We start from the raw sequence: 22,570 nt of genomic DNA, 5'->3' as shown, positions 1-22,570 counted from the left end.
GTTATATGGGGGCTGTTCTGTACAGACATTTGCATACTCGAAATCCGGCAGCCCGGATTGGCCAAAGCGCACGGCCACCGGATTGGCTGAGTGCGCGGCACCGATTGGTCGTTCGGAATCGACCGCGATTGGCTGAGCCGATCGCGGGCGATTCAAACGACCCCGATTGGCCGCAGCACTCAGTGAAAAATGCTTTTAAGCCGCGTTTCTTCCCCACTGACCCCATTTGTGTTTTACCCCAAATAAAGAGCTGAACCAAGTCGCTGCCTCGCGTCCTTTGTTCGTATGAGAGATCACGACAGGGCGATAGCTGGCTTTTAGGCAAAAGAGGAAATGTAAATCCTAGGTGCTTGTCTGAGCTAATCTGATCAACCTCTGGCTTATTGTTTATCTGAGCCCCAGGTTTCTGTGACTTTGAAATTTGGGCTGCAATGAAGGAGTTTGTGTTCTGAACGGGTGTTGGGAAATCCTATTGTGGTTAATGGCTTTTGTCCTGTATTGGAGCTTACATGAGGGACTGCTTTCTAATCCTACCATTCTGCCAAGGAGTTTTGAAATATCCTGTCTTGAATGGATTACTAAATCTGCATTTCTAAAAGCTGGCCTCCTCCATTTCTGCTTGGGGACAGAGACATTTCTGCTTTGGGGGCTGGTTTAAGAGCACGTTTCTCCATTTCTCCCTTTGAGAAAACATAATATCTTGCCTTTTAATATTCCTCAAAATATTTCATTCTTCTATGATGGGGGGGCTTCCCATAATGCATTGTTCTCTTTTTCATCTTTCTGTTTTTTCTCTTTCTATCATAGGACCTGGTACTTGAGAAACTACCTGTAACATCAGCCCACCTAATTCAATTCTGTGGGGTTGGTGTTTTTCAGGTCCTTTGGTTAAATATTGTCTCTATGGAAAATTTCCCCTTGGATACAGATGACTTTAAAAGAGCCATGGAGACCTAGCTTTTCATCCAGGTCTTCAGCAAGGCAGAATGAGACTACGTCACGTAGGACCAAACCAAGAGGGGAGGGGTGTTCTGTACAGACATTTGCATACTTGAAATCCGGCAGCCCGGATTGGCCAAAGCGCATGGCCACCGGATTGGCTGAGTGCGCGTGCACCGATTGGTCGCTCTGAATCGACCGCGATTGGCTGAGCCGATCGCGGGCGATTCAAACGACTCGATTGGCCGCAGCACTCAGCGAAAAAAATGCTTTAAGCCGCATTTCTTCCCCACTGACCCCATTTGTGTTTTACCCCAAATAAAGAGCTGAACCAAGTCACTGCCTCGCGTCCTTTGTTCGTATGAGAGATACGACACTGGCGACGAGGGTGGGATCTTAAAACAAGTCCCACACCGCACGTGGCTCACGGAACCGCAATTGGCAACATGGCCAGCGGCAACGTGCCACCCGCTCCCTTCAACCAAGCTACGGAGGACTGGGAATCGTACATAGACAGATTCCTCATGTTCTTGGAGAGTAGCAACCTCAAGGATGCGAACGGGCAGTGAAAACGAGCCGTCTTCCTCACGCACTGCGGGCCCGCAGTGTTTAAAATGGCAAAAGCCCTCGCCAAACCTCTCGACGTGAAAGCCATGGACTGGGCCGATCTCGAACCGCTGCTGAGAAGCCACTATGCGCCCGCCGTGCCCACCCTCATCCGCCGGCACGAGTTCTACCGCCGTGACCAGAAGCAAGGCGAGAGTGTCAGCAACTTTGTGGCTGACCTCAGGGACCTCGGGGCCTGTGCGGGTTCACCGATCTCGATGAAGCCTTGCGGGACCGCGTCATCCTCGGCCTCAGGGACCCCGTCCCCACAGAGTCGGATCATGGCAAAGGGCAACATCTCCTCGCCGACGCCCTTGCCGAAGCCACCGCAGCAGAGGCGACCCGGAAATCAGCGGCCCAATTGCGGCAAGCCAGCACCGCAGAGCGGCCCGCCAGAATCGGTCCGAAATCAACCACCGAGCGGCCACATCCACACACCACAGCGACCTCGAATCCCCCTCCGACTCGGAAGACGACGAGGAAGACGTCCACCGGCTGCAGACGGGGCGCGACCGGCGTGAACCACGGAACCGAAAATCAAAGTTCCAGTGCGCCGGCTGCGGCGAAGGCAGCACCCGCGGTCGGAATGCCAGTTCTTCGATGCGATATGCCGGCATTGCGGCTGCCGGGCCACATCGCCAAGGTCTGCCATTTCAGACGAAACCACAGCCCCCGACACCGAGATGGCAGCCTAAGGAGACGCGACAACGCCAGGCGCGACAACACCCCCGAGGAGCCGTGACCGAGATCTCGAGAGCCGGTGGAGCCGGGAAGCAAGGAGCCGCCGCTTTCAGCGAAAACCACCAGCGTGAGGAAACGCACCAGACGATCATCGTCGGCCATTCCTCCAACTGGGATGGCCGGAAGGTCCACGTGGAGGTCGCCATCGAAGACCGCCCATGCAAGATGGAAGTGGACTCCGGGTCCTACCTATCCATGGTCGCGTGGCGGGAGATCAAGCGGCTGGTACCCTCCATGAAACGGCATGAGCTGGAGAGCCAGAAGCTCATCCTCAAGGACTACCAAGGGAACCGCATCCCCGTGGTAGGAACCGGGCATTTCAAGGTCGCCTTTAAGGGATGCACCGAAATACTCCCCCTGACCATCGTCGAACGAGACCGCCCCAGCCTCCTGGGACTCCAATGGTTCGCGCCGCTGGGAATAGAAGTGACCGGCACCAATCACGTCGCCGAGGCAGACTGGGAGGAACAGCTCGTGCGTGAATTCCAAGAGGTCTTCGACGGAAACCTAGGCAAGTACCGAGGGCCCCCAATAACCTTCAGCCTTGACCCCACCATTGCTCCCATCCGCCTCAAACCCCGGCGAGTGCCTTTTGCCCTCCGTCCCAAAATCGATGAGCAATTAAATAAGCTCATCGAGCAGGAGTCTCGAGCCAACGGACCATGCCCGGTGGGAGACCCCTATAGTCACCCGATAAAACCAGATGGGTCAGTGAGAATCTGCGGGGACTATAAGGCCACCCTGAACCGCACGCTCCAGCAAAGCGCCTACCCCGTCCCAGTAGTGCAGCACCTCCTACACTCACTGGGGGCAGGGTTTTCGCCAAACTCGACCTGGCCCAAGCCTATTAGCAAATGCCGGTCGAGGAGGAAACCGCTGGAAGCACAGACCATAGTCACACACCGAGGGGCATTCTGTTGCAAGAGACTCCAGTTCGGAGTCAGCGTAGCCGGGGGTGTTTCAAAGCCTAATGGAGAGGCTACTCCAGGGCATAAGGGGGGTAGTACCCTATTTTGACGACGTGCTGGTAGCCGCGACCGACCAGAAACAATTGGAAGGCCGCCTAAGGGCGGTACTGCAAAGATTCCAAAGTGCAAGGTTAAAAGTTAAGAGGGAGAAATGCCAACTGCACACGGCAAGAGTTGAATTCCTAGGATACCTCCTAGACCAGCACGGAATCCACCCCACCAAGAGCAAAATCAAAGCCGTCAAGGAAGCCCCGAGACCCAGAAACAAAACTGAGTTACAAGCGTTCCTGGGGTTGATTAATTTCTATAATGTTTTCCTGCCCCAAAAGGCAACTGTGGTGGAACCGTTGCATAGGCTGCTCGACAAGGCAGCCACCTGGACATGGGGAAGGTGAGAAGAGGATGCGTTCAACAAAACCAAGGACCTTCTCACATCAGACGCTGTCCTCATCCAGTACAGCGAGACACTCCCCATCACGGTAACTTGCGATGCATCACCTTTCGGCATAGGAGCCATCCTCAGCCACACCCTCGCCGATGGAAAAGAAGCCCCCATCGCCTTTTTCTCAAGGACTCTCTCAAAACCCGAAAGAAACTACAGCCAATTGGACAAAGAGGCTCTAGCAATTGTCGCAGCCGTAAAGAAATTCCACGAATACCTTTACGGCAGGGTTTTCTCCATAATCACGGATCACAAACCATTGCTGGGAATACTGGCGGGGGACTGGGCCACCCCAATCATCCTCCCCCCCAAGGATGACAAGGTGGTCCGAATTCCTCGCCACCTACAATTACCGGCTAACCCACCGACCCGGTAAGTCGATCCCACACGCGGACGCCCTAAGCCGCATGCCATTACCGACCCTGGACGCTGACCCAGCACCCACCACATCCACCCTTAGCATCGAGACCTTACCCAACCTACCCCTAACCGCGTCAGACATTGCCCTAGCAACCAATAAAGACAGACGTCTGGCGCAGGTTCTAAGGTGGGTGGGAAAAGGGTGGCCGGAAAAGGACGTGGAGGATGAATTCAGAGCCTTCCGGAGCCGACAAACAGAACTATCCACACAAAAAGGCTGTTTACTGTGGGGGGGACAGAGTCATAATCCCAGAGAGACTGCAGAAAAAAGTCCTGAGCATGCTGCATGAAGGGCACCCTGGCATCATTAGGACAAAAGCCCTGGCCAGAAGTCACGCCTGGTGGCCAGGGATGGACAAAGAGATCGAAGCCTGGGTGGCCTCCTTCAGGCAGTGCCAAGAATCAAGACCAAACCCCCCCGCCGCCCCGGTCCTAGAATGGGAAACCCCCAGGGGACCATGGTCCCGGATCCACATAGATTTCGCGGGACCAACCAGAGGACACACTTTCCTGGTAACCGTAGACGCTTACTCCAACTGGCTGGAGGTAAGCAACATGAAGACAACCACCACAGATGCCGTCATCAGAGAACTCAGCAAGCTTTTCGCAACCCATGGCCTTCCCGATGTCATCGTCTCAGACAACGCCCCCAGTTCACGCGCTGCCATTCGAAAAATTCTTGGCGGAACGAGGGATCCGGCACGCGTTAACGGCGCCAGCGCACCCGGCGGCGAACGGAAGGATGGAGAAAATGGTCCAATTCACGAAGAAGACCATTCAAAAGATTGAAACCGGGGACATACAAGACAAGATAAACCGGATGCTACTGATCCAGCACATAACCCCGAACACGACAACAAACAGGAGCCCAGCGGAGCTACTGATGGGGAGGAAACTGCGATCACCGCTCGACCGCCTGCACCCCACATACAACCCAGAGAAGCCCCCTGACTCCACCAGCAAACGCAGAACATTCGCACCAGGAGACAGGGTCTACGCAAAAAACCTTACCGGGGACCCCCTCTGGGTGCCGGCAACAATAACCCAAGCAACGGGCCCACACTCGTACCGCCTGCAAACAACCGACGGACGAGCGTGGAAATGTCACATCGACCAACTGAGATCAAGAACCACCGCGGGAAATACAAACGACACGCAAACAGCAGACACAGAGGAGAACCGGCAAGACACCAACCAAGAGGGGAGGGAAGGCCCCAAAGAACAAGAAGGACAAACCCACCCAAAAAGAAACCAGCAGTACTCACCACCTGAAGAACCGGAGAGCGACCCACTCGAAGCCTCACCTGGAAGGAGCAGCCGAGCCAGCTCAACCGACCCGGGAAGCCCGAGCGGGAGCAGCCTAGACAGCTCAACCAGCCCGGGAAGTCTGAGCGGGAGCAACGAAGCCAGCGGCTCGACCAACCCGGGGAAACCAGGAGGGAGCCGCGGCGAGAGGCCTGACTCACCCTTCCAGGCGGTTCCATCAACGAGGCGGAGAGCGACAGGAGTCCCACCCGAACCGGCCGACAGTCAGGAAACAACTGACCAGCGCAGGTCCAGTCGGAAAATACGGAGCCCCGCCTACTTACGGGACTACGTCACGTAGGACCAAACCAAGAGGGGAGGGGTGTTCTGTACAGACATTTGCATACTTGAAATCCGGCAGCCCGGATTGGCCAAAGCGCACGGCCACCGGATTGGCTGAGTGCGCGGCACCGATTGGTCGCTCGGAATCGACTGCGATTGGCTGAGCCGATCGCGGGCGATTCAAACGACCCTGATTGGCCGCCACTCAGCGAAAAATGCTTTTAAGCCGCGTTTCTTCCCCACTGACCCCATTTGTGTTTTACCCCAAATAAAGAGCTGAACCAAGTCGCTGCCTCGCGTCCTTTGTTCGTATGAGAGATACGACAGGGGCGATAGCTGGCTTTTAGGCAAAAGAGGAAATGTAAATCCTAGGTGCTTGTCTGAGCTAATCTGATCAACCTCTGGCTTATTGTTTATCTGAGCCCCAGGTTTCTGTGACTTTGAAATTTGGGCTGCAATGAAGGAGTTTGTGTTCTGAACGGGTGTTGGGAAATCCTATTGTGGTTAATGGCTTTTGTCCTGTATTGGAGCTTACATGAGGGACTGCTTTCTAATCCTACCATTCTGCCAAGGAGTTTTGAAATATCCTGTCTTGAATGGATTACCAAATCTGCATTTCTAAAAGCTGGCCTCCTCCATTTCTGCTTGGGGACAGAGACATTTCTGCTTTGGGGGCTGGTTTAAGAGCACGTTTCTCCATTTCTCCCTTTGGGAAAATATAATATCTTGCCTTTTTAATATTCCTCAAAATATTTCATTCTTCTATGATGGGGGGGCTTCCCATAATGCATTGTTCTCTTTTTCATCTTTCTGTTTTTTCTCTTTCTATCATAGGACCTGGTACTTGAGAAACTACCTGTAACATCAGCCCACCTAATTCAATTCTGTGGGGTTGGTGTTTTTCAGGTCCTTTGGTTAAATATTGTCTCTATGGAAAATTTCCACTTGGATACAGATGACTTTAAAAGAGCCATGGAGACCTAGCTTTTCATCCAGGTCTTCAGCAAGGCAGAATGAGACTATTTCACTTCATTTTGCTTGACAATCTTTATTTTTATTTTTTTACTTGCTTGTAAATTGATTGTTTTAGAGCCACCAGACTGTTGAGAATTGTACAACATACACATTTAATGAATCATTATCATCATTATTATGATAATATAATAAATTATCATTATTATAATAATCCCTAAACATAGTCACTCATGCCTTAGTCACCTCCAAGGAATATTGACTTTTGCTACACAGTCTACATGTTGCAATAGTAAAGATGGGACTGCCCTGGAAAAGCATCCAGAAGCTCCAGCTGATGCAAATGCAGTGGCTCACATGGTTTTGTGCAGACCTTGATGTGCACATATTTATCTCTCTTATGAGAGCTGTATTGGTTGCCAATTTGTTTCTGAGTGCAATTCAAGGTGCTTATCACCTTTAAAGCCATTCATGGCTTGAGACTCAGATTATCTGAAAGACCATCTCTTACTGATCACATCCACCTGACCTACTAGAGTGGAGAGGCAAGAAATGTTGCAAGTCTCATCCCCTAAGGAGATGCATCTGGCTGGACCCAGAAGAAGGTCCTTTTCCATGGTGACATCCTTTCTCTGGAATATCATCCCTCTGGAAATTAGATTGGCTCCCACTCTGACACTCTTTCGAAAGGCTCTGAAAGCATGGTTCTGTCAGTGAGCCTGGGTAACTCAGAGTGGGATGAAGTCCATTAAATGGTGGATATGAGTGTGTGTTGTCACCAGGGTGGGGATGGGTAGGTGGTTATTATTTTATTATTTTTAGTTTTATTTTTTAAAATTTCTTTTATATTTTGTTTTTTTTTCCCTGTAAGCCACCTTGAGTTACTGTGGCAATATAAATTTTCCAAATAAATAAATGAAATTTAGCCAAGAAACAATAGGTAAGTAAGATGTTTCCAAAAGATGGAGAAATGGACAACTCTGTGATGGCGCCCTCCATCTGGAATAGCAATCTCCTTGTAATAAAAGGGCATGATGTCTCATTAGTTAAAGAAGAAGAGCTTTTAGGGGAAACAGGAGGGAGAAAGATTTCAGATGCTTCCTACCACTTTCCACAAGGAAACTCAATGGGAAAGCTGACAGGAAATCAAAAGTTGATTTTGCTCCACTAGTTATTTGTCCATTTGTGATCATTCTGCTTCTATGATTAGATCAGGAAATATCTTTAAAATGATGACTCAGGGTTTCCTCATTTTTTTGCATTATTGATAGCATTCTTGAGAATGACAATGGTGTAACCAGAAGATAAACCATGGTATGCTTAAATTGAGAATAATGTCAGTAGAAACATGGTATTTTCAAATATATTCTATGTGCACCAGAAACTTTCAAGGGAATAGGACATTTCACATTCATTTATACAACTAGAGAGAAAATATATAAGTTAATAAAAACAAGCAGAAAGTTGTTTAAAAATGAAGGTCTCCAACTGAAATGCTATAGTGAATAAAATAAGGTAATAGTGATGTAGAGAGCCAGTTTGGTGTAGTGATTAAAGGATCAAGAGCTGCAGTGGCGCAGTGGTTAGAATGCAGTACTGCAGGCTTCTTCTGCTGATCACCAGCCACCAGCATTTTGAAAATTCGGGTTTCACCGATTCAAGGTTGACTCAGACTTCTCTCCTTCCAAAGTTGGTAAAATGAGGATCCAGATTGTTGGGGGCTATATCCTGATTCTATAAACTGGTTAGAGAGGGCTGTGAAGCACTGTGAAGTGATATATAAGTTTAAGTATTATTGCTATCAAGCTAAAAACTGGGAGGACATGATTTCTACTCTTAGCTTAGGCCAGGACTGTCAAACTTGTAGCCCACAGGCTGGATGCATCACATGTTGGCCATGCCCACATCCAGTTTAGCTAAGGAGAAAAAATTCACTATACATCATGTGACGACGCTGTGACAAGTAGGAAGGAGGCAATGCCAAACCACTTCTGAAATTTAGCCCAAAACACGGCCTGATTCTGCAATCATCAGAAATCAATATTGATTCAATGGCACATACCTACAGATACACAAAAGACCTATACCTTGATGGAACAATAACAACCAATAACAAAAGAAATCAAGCATGTTAATAGGAAGATAAGTATTCATGAATTATCTTGGAAAGGTAAGAATATATACATACCATTTTTTTTCTTAGACTTATGCCATAATAAAAGAATGCTTTTGTTTAACAGAGGTCATGACAAGATTTGTGCTTCTAATTGATAATGTAGATAATATCACATTTATGATTTTTTTTCTGCATGCTTGGAATATGTAGTGTGTTTTTTTTTAATAGGTAGAATGGTAGTTAGATGATAGGAAAGCTACATAGATCAATTTATACCTAATTATAAGTACTTACTATTTGTACTACAAAGATGAAATGAAAAAAGAAACATGGCTGAGTGCCCAGAATCATTAAGCTGGAAGAAGTCTTACAGATATTCAGTTCCCTATAATGATTCTAATTTATCCCTAGATTGTAAGACCTTCAGACTCCTTTACAGGAATATTTTCAAATAATCCTAGACAACTTTATTTCCCAACTTTTCTAATCTCCATTTTACATTATCATTGTTGGGCACCCTGATGTTTTTTAATTAATTTATTTATTTGTGAAAGCTTTGAACATGTGTGCTTACAAAGGAAGTATTGGATGAGTTTTAATTAGAGAAATGCTTAATCATAGTACTTTAAAACAATCAATTACTTTCACTAGACTGGCACATTGTTTCTATATTTTGTACAGACTTACAAAAATATTTTTTCTTGGAATTTTTGAAAGGTTGAAAGAATCCAGGTGCTTTCAGGTCCTTGGTGCTTTCTGATATTATTTTCTTTCCAAAGTTTCATTACTCAAATCAGTGTTTGGGTAATATAATCATCATCATTATTTAATGATCTCAATAATCCCTTGTCTGGGCAACTGAATGGAGTAAACAAATTGTTCAATGTCCGGATGCCCTTCCTGTTGCCAATGCAGAGTTTCATTCAGCAGATATATTCTCAGTATGCCCAGAGTATTTGTATCTCTCTACCTAGGATTGAAATCACAGTCTCCTGATTGCCTCTAGGCCATCACACTGCTCTTAGTTTGAGTAATATAATGTCTTCAAGAAAACAACTAAGTTCAGAGAATACCAAGGATTTTTCATTTCACATTTATGCTACAAATATTCTCCTTGATAGGTATTGAAATAAATTGTATTCCAAGAGATCTCATTTGGTTTCTGTTGCCTTGAAAAGAACTTCCACGGAGTCTATGACTCAGAAAGTCAAAAAGAAAGAATCCAGGATTTAAAACTTAGAGCAAAGATCTATTTAAAGATTTTGATTGCTCTGATTGCACTAAGAAGATCTATTGTAGTTGGTTTCATTCTTCTCCATAATAAGATTTATACTATGACTGAGAGTTGACCGCTGAGTAATCCAATTCAGAATAAGGGTGAAAAAGTTAGATGTACAGCTGCCCTAAGTTTAAGCACAACACATACTTTACTCTTTATATAAGTAGCCTTCATACATGCACAACATAATATCAGGACTACGAACAAAATAAAACTGTGATTCTTCTTCTGTGAAATGAAAATCATAAGCTATTTTTTCCAGTTCAGTAGAGATGAGCTGCTATTTTACAGGAAATGCACTTGAAATTCTATTGCTCTTATAAGAAGCCAATTTGCATGACAGCTTATTTGCAAAAAAATAAAAATAAAAATCTTGTAATAGAATATATTCTGAGAGCCAATTCAAACACGCCGAAATAACAAGTGTGTCTCTGAAATATGCCAATATAGACTGCAAATAAAAGAACAGTAGAGTTGAGTGACATCCCATGGCAAAAGTTCCCTTCTTAAGGTAAGGAAGTAAGTTAGGAGTGAAAGTGTTCAATGTGGCAAAGCTGTCTATATGTCAGAGGCTTGAATAGTGATTCTATGTGTATGTTTATTTAAGAAGAAAGAGATACGTATTTTATTTTCTTTATATTTCTAATTAGATGGATAATTTTATAGATTTTTCCCGCACTGAACATTTCAGATAGTATATTTAAATGCATTAGATAAATGGTACTAGGGGAAAATATAATAATAGTGATTGTGATTTTGAAAGAAGAAAGGTAAGATTTATTAAATGAAATGAATTAAAACGTGTTAAAATTACTATAAATATATTTTACTGAAAACATTATTTTTGATTCAGGAATATTTTTATCTTTCAGTTTTCTTGTTATTTTTTAAAAAAATTATTTAAGAAAACATCTGCTTGTCATAGGCACCTGGGAAAACAGGCATGAGAAAGTAAGAACATAAAGGGATGCTATTCAAACATAAATTGTCCTGTTAACTGCTTGTCAGTTAATAGTGCAAGCTTCTAGTGCAAATTACTCTGTTAACACTAAGCAGGTGGTATGTAATGCTAATTGTATCAACAAATCTTCCATTAAAAAGCAATGACACGCCACTTTAAGTTTTGTTTCAGTAAAATTATGCTGAATTCAGCAACATAAGAGATCATATTCAGATATAAAGTGTTATAAAAAAAACATTTAGAGAGACATTTAGCTTAACAGCATTGCGATGAACAATGATCTTTTCTAAATGCACTCCTCTTTGGAAAAGCTAAATCCTTCAAATCTCATCAGCCCCTTTAAAGTTCGAAGAAATATTTCTGATTTTGTTAGAGGGACAATCATTTTTTAGACAGCCAAGACAAAGAATTTCAGCATACATCTTTTTTTTTTCTAAACGCTTATTGCCTGCAGTAATATGATTTTTATTCCAAATGAACTTTTAGTAATACGATATACTGTATTTTTCAGAATTGGTGCCATGTCTTGAAAGAGGATCTCTCACAGACGTGCTAAATAATTTCATATATGATTGCAGTAAAATAACAATTGATTAGTTTCTAAAGTATTTATGATGTTCTTTTACTCACTGTTTGGTTTAATTTTACTTATGAAGACTATGTTCTAATGCTAGCCAACTGTAGAAGTTTGTAATTTGTTTCAATTTTGTAAGAAGGAAGTAGATTGATATTTTAAATATAAATAGTAAAAATGGTATGAGCCTGCTTTTTTAAAAATAAACTAGGTTATAAAGGCAAATTAGTGTCAGCAATAAACTGAATTGCTATAATGCTTGCATAAATTATATTTAGAATCAAAGGATAATATGCAAAATCATGCTTTGCCAAAAGAAACGTATTTGTCAAAACTGAATTTTTGCTCCGACAAAAAGCTTTAGATACCAAACTTTGTTAAATCTTCCTTTTACAAGTCATTTAATAACAACTTACCATATTTTTTGGAGTATAAGATACACTTTCCCCCTCCCAAAAGTGGGTGGAAATGTCTGTGCATCTTATACAGCAAATATGGGCCTGTTTTTGGCCTCCAAAGCCTCCGTGCATCCTGTTTCTGCACTCCCCGGTGTCCAGAAGCACTCTGCAGGCCAAAAACGAAATCAGAATTTAATTAATCACACACACAATTGACAAATGTTCTCTTAAAGTACTACCCCTATAAGAAACTGGGAATGTTTGTATGGAGAGTACATATGTTTATAAAAGGTGGACTGAGGCAGAAGAAAAAAAAAGGAGAGTGAAAACAAAATCATTTTATTTTATTTATTGGAAAATTTATTTTAAAATACAGTAACATTGAAAATGTTTAAAGGAAAACAATTTATGTTAGTAAAGACAACTAAATGAACATGAGAAGCAATTGCACTTAAATAAATAGTCTATTATCATAGTCTATTGTATAGTCTATCATCAAGCCTCTAGCATATGCCTTCATTGTATCCCATACATTCTGGATTGATGTATCTTTTTTTTTTTGTTTTCTCTTAAAAAAAAAGCCAATTCTTTCTCCATCCACTCTGTGAAGTCTTTTCCCTTTAAAATAGCATTATTTAACGTCCATCTAGATCTTCTTTTTTGTCCTTTCCATTTAATTGTCATTGGATTGTGATATGCCCAAGTACTTGTTTCCATATTTATTTCTTGAATATTAGTTATTAATTCTGTTGACATCTATATCATATCTATTCTGGACCATGATAAGTATCTATTTGAATAGAAGGTGTATTGTTTAGTTTTGGCATTTCTTTCTCTCCATGTATCTTTTAAGTTTATTTCATCTACCATTTAAAAAAAATATTTAGGGAGAGTCTTTCTGTTTTGCTTTATTGTTTTCTGTGCTATATAGTCCAATTCGTTGTAACTATATTAGCATAGTCCAGTTCAATTATTTTCATATGTAATTTTTTGTAGAATTCTCCTTGTTTGTCATTCGGGGCACAGATTGCAATCAGGAGTGTTTTTGTATTATTGTCCATTATTTCCACCATTAATATTCTTCCGTCATCATCGGTATAAATCAACTTCGCTGGGATGGTCTCTTCAATATATAAAACCACTCCTCTTTTCTTACATTGTGTCAAGGAAGTAATTTTTTTCTCTAGTTTTGGCTGTATCAACAATTGTTCATATTGTTTTTTTAATATGTACTTCTTGTAGACAAATTATATCAAATTTTAATTTCTCTAATTTATGAAAGGTTTTCCTTCTTTTAACGGCTGAGTTAAGTCCATTTATATTAATTGTAATCAATTTTTTCTCTTCCATGGTTATATTTTATAGTTAGGTTAGTTTTATAGTTAGGTTTTAGCAGCTCTCATAGATCTTAATTCATGTTGTTCTTTGGCTTCCACCTTTCCACCTACTGCACCTTCTTCTTTTTCTACCTCTTTCTCTTTCCCTCCAAAAATTCTGTATAAAATAATTCTGCTTTTTCAATTGAGTCAATTCTGTGTCTCTGTTCTTGCCATGTAAACATTAAACCTTCTGGATTCAGCCATCTATAATTCATCTCTTTTTAAAGTAGCATTTTAGTCAGGAATTGGTATTCTCTTCTCATCTCTTTCACTCTTCTGGGTATTTGTTTCAAGACCACAATCTCCTTGTCTTTATATTTCAATGTTTTCTCTTTTGCCACTTGCAATATTTGCATTTTAATGGCTTTCTTTGTAAATCTAATGTGAACTTCTCTTGGTAAGCTATTTCTCATCGCATATCTTGTGAAAACTCGATAAACCTCACCTATTCCATCCATCATCTTCTCTTGAGTTATTTCCAAAGCTTCAGCCAGTATTTCTATCATTATCTCAGCTAAGTTTCGTCCTTTTTCTTCCTCTACATTTTGGAATCTGAGATAGAATTCTGATCTATCCATCTCCCATCTCAACATACCACTTTTATCTTGTTCAACCACCATTAATCTATTATCAATATCTCCAATCTTTTTGTCTCTTTGTTTATCTTCTTCTTCCATTTTTTGGAATCTCTCATCATACTTCAACATCATTTGTTGGATGTTCTCCACTTTTTCATCGGTTTTCCCTGTTCTTTGTTCAATGTTCTCTGTTCTTTGTTCAATGTTCTCTATTCTCTTTTCAATATTCTCTGATTTTGCTTGAATATTTTGAATTTCTTGCATAATCATCTGCAGAGTCACTTTTTCTTGTTCTTTTTCTTGCTTTAACATTATCTGTGTTGAATGTTGTCCTCCAGATGGTGGAGAGGAAGAAGTAGAAGTTGAAGAACCAGGAGCTGTTAGTTTCCTACTCATTTTAAGCAATTCAAAATCTTCAGGTTCTTCTAAACCTTAATCCAATTGTGAAATAACCAATTGTAGTTCAAAGTAAAAATAGTAGAAAAAAGAAGCCAAATAGTAATGGTAAAAAAAGAAAGAAAAAAAGAAAAGAAAAAGAGGACAAAATTTGTTCAGGTTCTTGTATACCTTAATCCAATAGGTGGTTAGATGCACAAAAAGGCTTGGGGAAAAAAAAGAAAGGAAAAATTCTTCAGGTTCTTCAAGACCTTAATCCAATTGAGAGGTCTCAAATAGAAAAGAGTACATAAAAATAAACCAGAAAGGTAGATGAAAAAACAAAAATTCCAGCAAAGGAGAAAAAAAGGCTATTCCCTTAAAAAAAAAGAAAAGAAAACATTAATACTAAAGCTTTCTCTTTAAGATAAAAAAGCAAGCGTAGAGATTGGACTTCCAAAGGAAAACAAAAACAAAGACAAGCTCCAACAAAGCCAAAGATCTAAATAGCTATTGCAAAAAAAAAAAAAAAGATAAAATGAAATAAAAAAAGCTAGTGAGGAGGGATAGCACAACTTAGCAAAAGTAAAAAGAGCACACTGCACTTTGTTTAATTATCCAAGGCTCTTATTATAACTCTCTTCTCCAAAAACATATCACCTTTTCTTTTCCTATAAGCTTCAACACCAGACTTCAGCTGTTGATAGAAACCCAGAAGAGCATCTGCAACAATACTCTCTCATGCTCTTCCCTCTATTTTATCAAACAAGCAGTGTCCTTGAAAAAAAGTTTCAATTCCTTCTCAACTTTGTCTCGTCAAAGGAAAAGTAGAGTATTTCCAAGCCTTTAGTTGGCAGTGTTACAAAGTTTCTTTAGCTTTCACTTTCCCCCTCCTTTTCCAGCAGAGTATAATAAAAATTAGTTAAAAAAGGAAGAAAATATTTTTTTTTTTAAGAAAAAGACTAAAAGGGAGTCTCTGGCTTAATATATTATAAAATCAAAAAGGGGAAAGAAAAGAGTAGATTAAAAAAAAGGAAAAAACCAGTCCAGTTTCAAAATATAGGATCATCAGCAATAAGAAAAAAAAATATTACTTTGACATTCCTGTTTAAAATTGCCGCTTATTCACTTCTGTCAAAAAACCTTTTCAGATTCTTTCTTTCCCTTAGGGTGTCCTCTCAGATCTTTAAATAAAGAAAAGTTCTCACAGGCAGGACAGGGACGTCCAGAGGTGGAGAAGCCCAGCTGGGGCTTTCGAACACCTTTTCTCGCGTTTGGAGGGATCCCCAGTGGATACACGAAACCCGTAGAGCTTCGTGTCTGAATAGAGGACCCCGGGTTGCTGTTTGGGGTAGGCAACTCCCAGCAACGAAGGAAGAGCCTCTGAGACCAGCGCGATTGAGCCAGCTGCCAGCTAATGGCGGCTCCAAAGTCCGGTCTGCCACTGAACTGATGAAGCAAAAAGTGACTGCCTGAAAGGTCTGAGCGGAAAAGGGCAGAAAGACTACAAAGCCACGAGAGAGATCGGTCTGATTCTCCCTGTTTCACTGTGAGTAACAGTGGGGGAAGCTGGAGATAAGCGGCCGGAAAAGCAGTTTGAAAAGTGAAAGGGGGATAAAGTGGCTCGACACTTAGAGTGAAAGTGTGGATTGGAGCGTTGCCGAGAGAAAAAGGAGGTGGGAACTTAAGAAGCTCAGGAGTGGATTGCCATCTCGGATCTGCGCGTGAGAAGGCTAGAAGATTAGGAGAGGATTTTAGCTGCGAAGGAGGACAGAGCGAGAGGTAGAGAGCCAGAAAAAGCGTACTGACTTTTATATGCAAGATCCTTTCCTTTAGCATTACTGCCTACAAAACTGATTTTTAAAGTGATCGATCTGAGGCAGATACCCAAAGTGACTGTGGATTGACAATTGCTGGCAGGAGGGAAGAAGAAGAAGGAAGAGACAGACGGAAGCCTGGCCAAGACTGATCGCTGATTGCTGACAGCAATTAGTCAGCACTTCCTCCCCCTGCTTCCTTGGTGCGCCCAGGAGGAGAGACGCTAAGACTAAAACGCCAACCCCAACTCAGATTTGTTTTTCTATGGAACTAATCCTACAGATATGTGCTTTGTGATTCCCTAAAATTGAGAAGACCCCTTTCTTCCTGCATTCTTTCTCTCTCTCCCTTTCTCTTTGTTCTTTCCTTTTTTTTCTATAATAGTTAAGTATAAAGGCAAACTGCTTGTTACAGTTATTAAGATTTACAGATTAGACTCTCTTGGATATATAAAAATTTTTAAGGACTGTTAATAGGGTTGTCTCAGATAAAATGGAATCTTAAATATTAATATACACTATAGGACAAAAGTATATATAGTATATATAGAGTGAGATATTCTAGAGTTGGTTGTATGCTTTAAACAAGTATGATTTATTAGGGGTAAAATACAATTAACTCCAGTATTTGAATTTAATATAGAGAATAATACATAATACATCGAATGGTGATTTGGGATAACATTCTTAACATAGTCCAATTGCAAAAACAAATTTTATCAGAGATGACTTCCACAACAACCACGGCCCTGAAAACAGGAAGGAAGAACAACCAGACCTTGATGACAACTCTGGCAACTGCCTCCCCAACAACGCAGAAAACTATAGAAGAGACTTTGGTAGGAGAAAAACAACCGACTGTTACTAATGCCAACCTACAAGCGTCATTATTATCCCTGCAAGAATTAATGCAAGAATCAATGTCTAGAATGCAGGAGATTATGATTAGGAATCATAATGAGACCAGAGCAGATATTAGCGAACTGAAAGAAGAAATGAGTAAATTAAAAGAGGAGATGAGAGTAGATATACAGAGAGTTGAAGATAGGGTCGGGACAATGCAATTGGCCATGGAAAGAACTGAATTAAAAATAAAAGAAATAGAGAAGAGGACAGAACAAGCGGAGAGAAACCTGGAAAGGACTGAGGAAGATTTTAAAAATGTAAATAGAGAAATGGAAGATTCCTTGGTCCAACTTGAGATGGACAGAGCAGCTGCATACTTAAGGTTCCAAAACGTGGAGGAATCCAAAAATGAAGAATTAGAACATTTAATGGCAGGTTTGTTGGCTGAACTACTTGGAAAAGAGAAGGATGACTTACTCAAGGAATTTGATGAAATCTATAGGGTGAACACCAGTTATGTAAGGCGTCACAATTGCCCAAGGGAGATCCATATCCGCTTTTCAAGAAGATGCATGAGAGACCTAATACATAGAAAGGCCAGAGATGAGAAAATATTATATAAGGGCAAAGAGATCATAATTCTCAAGCAGATTCCAAGAAAAGTGAGGGCCATAAGGCAAGAATATAAATTTTAGCCAATTACTTAAATAAAAATGAAATCTCATTTAAATGGCTAATCCCAGAAGGGATGCTAATATCGTGGAAGGGAAGAAAAATTAAAATAGATTCAATAGAACAAGCACAAAACTTCCTAGAACAGCTAACAACCACGGAGGATCAACTCACTAGGGAGAAAATCCAAAGGAATATGCAGGAAGATTGTAACCGCCACAGGAACAAAGAAGAAAGACTTGTCCAAATTCAAGGGAAAGACAACTTACAACGAAAGAGAAGAAACAACTTCATATCAATCACAAGAAGAGAGCCGTAGAGTTACGAGACAAAAAGCGAGGCAGACTTAAGTAAATGGACGAAGGAAGGAAAATTCTTTCCATTAATATAAACGCCTAAATTCAAGAGCTAAAAGGAAAAGGATTCTAACCAAACTAATAAAACAAAATGTTGATATAATTTGCATACAAGAAACACACATTAGGAAAAGTGAGGAGAAATTCCTAGATTGTCCGAAACTGGGAAAATTATTTACAGCACCAGCTGATAAACACAAAAAGAAAGGTATTGCAATCTATGTGAGAGATGACTTAAAAGCGGAGTTAATCTGGGCGGACCCTGAAGGAAGAACTCTGGTGGTACAAATTTCGATTAATGGCATTACTCTCTTACTGGTAGTAATCTATGCCCCAAATGATGATCAAGGTAAATTTTTTAAACATCTCCATCAAAAAATAACAGAATTTGAAAATGGTAATATTATTTTGATTGGCGATTTTAACTCTATTGCTGACTATCGGAAGGATCATAGTAATAGGAGTAAGAACAAAAAAGGAAATAGAGAATTCTCTAAGCCATGTAAGGATATGATGAATGAAATGAATCTGGTAGATATCTGGAGAAAATTAAATCCCCAAAAAGAACAGTTTACTTATTATTCTAACCCACATAAAATTTGGACAAGAATAGATATGGCTTGGATAAACGGTGAATTATTTAATGAAATCAAAGATAGCGAGATCTTACCAAATGATTGGGCTGACCACAACCCAATTCAAATAACCTGGAGGGGTAGAAGAAAACCAAAGAAAAGATGGACTTTTAACACTCATTTAATAAAAGAAGAAGAATATACTAATAAATTGAAAGAAGAACTGAACTTCTTCTTAAAGGAAAATAATAATGATCTAACTTCGAAACAAAATATATGGGACACATTAAAGGCATTTATAAGAGGAATAACAATCTCTTACAATGCTATGAGAAATAAAAAGAAAGTATGCCCAACAAAGTAACTTACAACAAGAAATTAAGGATTTAGAAACCCAATTACAAAAGAACCCCAAAAACCAAAGAATACAGAACCAGTTATTAACAACTAAACATAAACTAAATTTACTGGAACAAGAAAAATTGGAGATTAGTCTGAAAATGACTAAACAAATCTACTTTGAGCATGCAAACAAGCCAGGGAGATGGTTAGCCCACAAACTTAAGAAAACGAAAGAAAAAGATTGATACACCAATTAATGGATGAGGGGGGCAATATGCAAGAGGAGATAGAGAAGAAAAAAGAGATCACTTCTAATTACTTTGGGAAATTATACAAAAAGAAGAAGTCTCTGAGGATAAAATAATGAAATACCTGGAGGAAGCGAATGACAAAGCAATTGGAGAGGAAGAGATAGAATTATTAAACCAAAATATAACATGGTCCGAACTGAAGTCAGCAATAGAGAAGCAAAGTAACAATAAAGCACCAGGACCAGACGGGATACCGGTAGAACTTTACAAAATTATCATAGAACAAATTGGACCACTGATGCTGGATGTATTTAATGAGGTGCTGTTAGCAGCCAAGATGCCGGACTCGTGGAGGGGAGCCTTAATTTCGCTGATCCCGAAGGAGGACCTTGATCATAGACTTATTAATAATTATAGACCAATTTCGCTCCTGAATGCAGATTATAAATTATTCTCTTCTATAATAGCCAATAGATTAAAACAGGTTTTAAATACTTATATCCATGAAGATCAAAACGGATTTCTCCCATTTCGACAAATTAAGAATAATTTAAGAACAGTGATAGACATTTCAGAATACTATGAAGCCCACCCGGAAAAACAATTTGCATTTATGTTCTTGGATGCTGAAAAAGCATTCGACAACTTAAATTGGCATTTCTTAATTCAAAAAATATACAATATGAATCTTGGCACCAGATTTGAAAATGTCATCACTACAATTTACCACACTCAACAGGCAAACATTCTAATAAATGGGGAACAAACTGGCCCGATAAAAATAGAAAAAGGGGTAAGACAGGGTTGCCCTCTCTCCCCTCTGCTTTTCATATTCGCTCTAGAATCTCTTCTGACGTACATTAGGCAAAATTTGAGAATTAGAGGTTTGAGGATCAAATCAGAAGAATATAAAGTACAGGCTTTCGCAGATGATTTGGTTTTTTTTCTGGAGGAGCCCATAGAAAAAGGACACAACTTATTAGAAGAACTAGAACGATTTGGAGAAGTTGCGGGATTTAAAATAAACAGGGGAAAAACAAAATTAATGACTAAAAATTTAACAGGAGACCAGAATAAAGAGCTAGAGACAACAATGGGAATACAAGTGACAAAAAAAATTAAATACTTAGGAATTTGGCTAACTCCACAAAGCAAATCGTTAAAAGAAAACAATTATGATAAACTTCTCCAACAAACTAAGAAAGACTTAGATTTTTGGAGCAATTTACAACTTTCCTTATTGGGCAGGATTGCTTTGATTAAGATGAATATTCTGCCAAAATTTCTATATTTATTCCAGACAATACCAATTAAACTAAATAAAAATTTTTTTACGGAACTAAACAAGATAACATTGAATTTCATTTGGCAGGGGAAAAAAGCTAGGATTAACGTAAAAGCCCTACAAGATTTGAAAAGCAGAGGAGGGTTAGCCTTGCCAAACTGGGAAATATATCATACGGCAGCCACCCTCCTATGGATAAAGGATTGGGTGAACCTAACCAACAAAAGAACACTAGTATTAGAAGGCCACGATATGCAGAAAGGATGGCATGCCTTTCTGTGGGAATCTGGAAACCCAGGCAATCATATTTCCATAGGCATCTTATCAGGGACTCTTTATTAACTAATTGGAAAAAAGTACGTAAAAAGCTTTATTTAAAAATACCGATTTGGATATCCCCAATGGAAGCGATAGTACACCCTAATAATTTGGATATAACCAAAATGATTAAGTACAAAAATTTATTAGACCCACAAGGAAAATTGAAAACACGACAAGAACTGCAAGAGCGAGGATTTATAATTGATCAGTGGGTGTACCTTCAAATTCATAGTAAATACAAACAAGACATTAAGGAATTCGGAATCTACAATAAATTACAGACCCTAGACAAAATTCTACTAGGACCAAGTAAAAAAAAATATATCTAAATTTTACAAATATTTATTAGAAACAGAACTAGAACAAGAAATTGTCAAGGGAAATATGATTGCGTGGAGCAGAAATGTGGGTCGGAGCATTACCCTAGCAGAATGGGAAAAGATCTGGAACAGGAACATTAAGATCACAAAATCAGCAGCTTATAAAGAAAACTTATATAAAATGTTTTATAGATGGCACCTGCCCCCTTCGAGATTGGCGAAGATGCACCCCAACACGAGCCCCAAGTGTTGGAAATGTCAACACATAGAAGGTACCTTCTTTCACATGTGGTGGTCATGCAAGGAAACCCAGAAGTATTGGCAAAAATTAGGCACTGGCTAGAGGAAATAACCATGGAACAAATTGAGTACAAACCAGAGTCCTTCCTTCTAGGAATTTTTGATAAACAAATATCCAAAAAGTCAAAGTATATTACAATCCCACATCTTAACATGGCCAGACTGGCATTTGCCCAGTGCTGGAAACTACCCTCTATCCCCACTGATCTTATGGTTATTCAGAAAATCTTACAATGCCGAAATGGACAATCTAACACAAGCATTAAAAAATAAAGAATCTTCAACCTATTATAGCAATTGGAATCCTTTGTACATTTGGCTTAATCAAAGATAGATCACCTCTAAGAAAATTAAGGCCGAGGCCTCCGAGGCAGAGATAAAGAAAAGCACTGCCGATGATAGTCTGGAAGAAGAAAAGACCTTACAGACAGTCACAAAATATGGTTTTATTATAAATGTTTTCTCTACTTCTGTTATCCCCACTTTCCCCCCCCCCACCCTTCCCTTCCCTTTCCCTCTTTCCTCTCTCAAGCTTTCCTCTCTTCCCTCTTGGCCCATGCCAAGACTTGTTAAATCTTTTTGTTGTATATACTTTGTAGCTGTGTTGTCGTTGATTTTAAAAAGTAAAACTAATAAAGTTTATTAAAAAAAAAAAAAAAGAAAAGTTCTCACCAAACCGGTAATCCTTCATGCATGTGTACTTGGCATAGGCTCCTCAGGAACCTCCTTGTTACAGCTGCCAGCCCCCACAATCTCTGAAGGCAGCAGTCCACTCCCTGATGGTCCTGGTCCCTCATCAGAGTCATCACTCTCCTCAACCATCTGCATCTGCTGCCGGCTAACCACAACATTAATGTACATTTAGCATACATGCAACATATTGCCAATTTGTAACCAATTCCAATAATTTTAGCTTCATGTCAAGTTGATTTCTTAGTCTCTTTTACTTAGTGATGCTAACATAAAACAAACAAACAAAAACAAGGAAACAAAAAAGACTATACTATCTTTCCAAACTAAGATGTCGTAGATATCCTATTCTATTCTTTCCATATACTTTACTGACTGTTTGGTCTTGATGGAACAATGTCATATATAATAAAGGGATATTTATATAAGGTAATGTAGCTAAAGCCATTGATTCTTCCTG

The sequence above is a fragment of the Pseudonaja textilis genome, chromosome 6, assembly GCF_049901715.1.
Source record: "Pseudonaja textilis isolate UNSWEBS1 chromosome 6, rPseTex1.2, whole genome shotgun sequence".
In the NCBI taxonomy this organism is placed as follows: Eukaryota; Metazoa; Chordata; class Lepidosauria; order Squamata; family Elapidae; genus Pseudonaja; species Pseudonaja textilis.
This window is presented reverse-complemented; position numbering follows the sequence as displayed.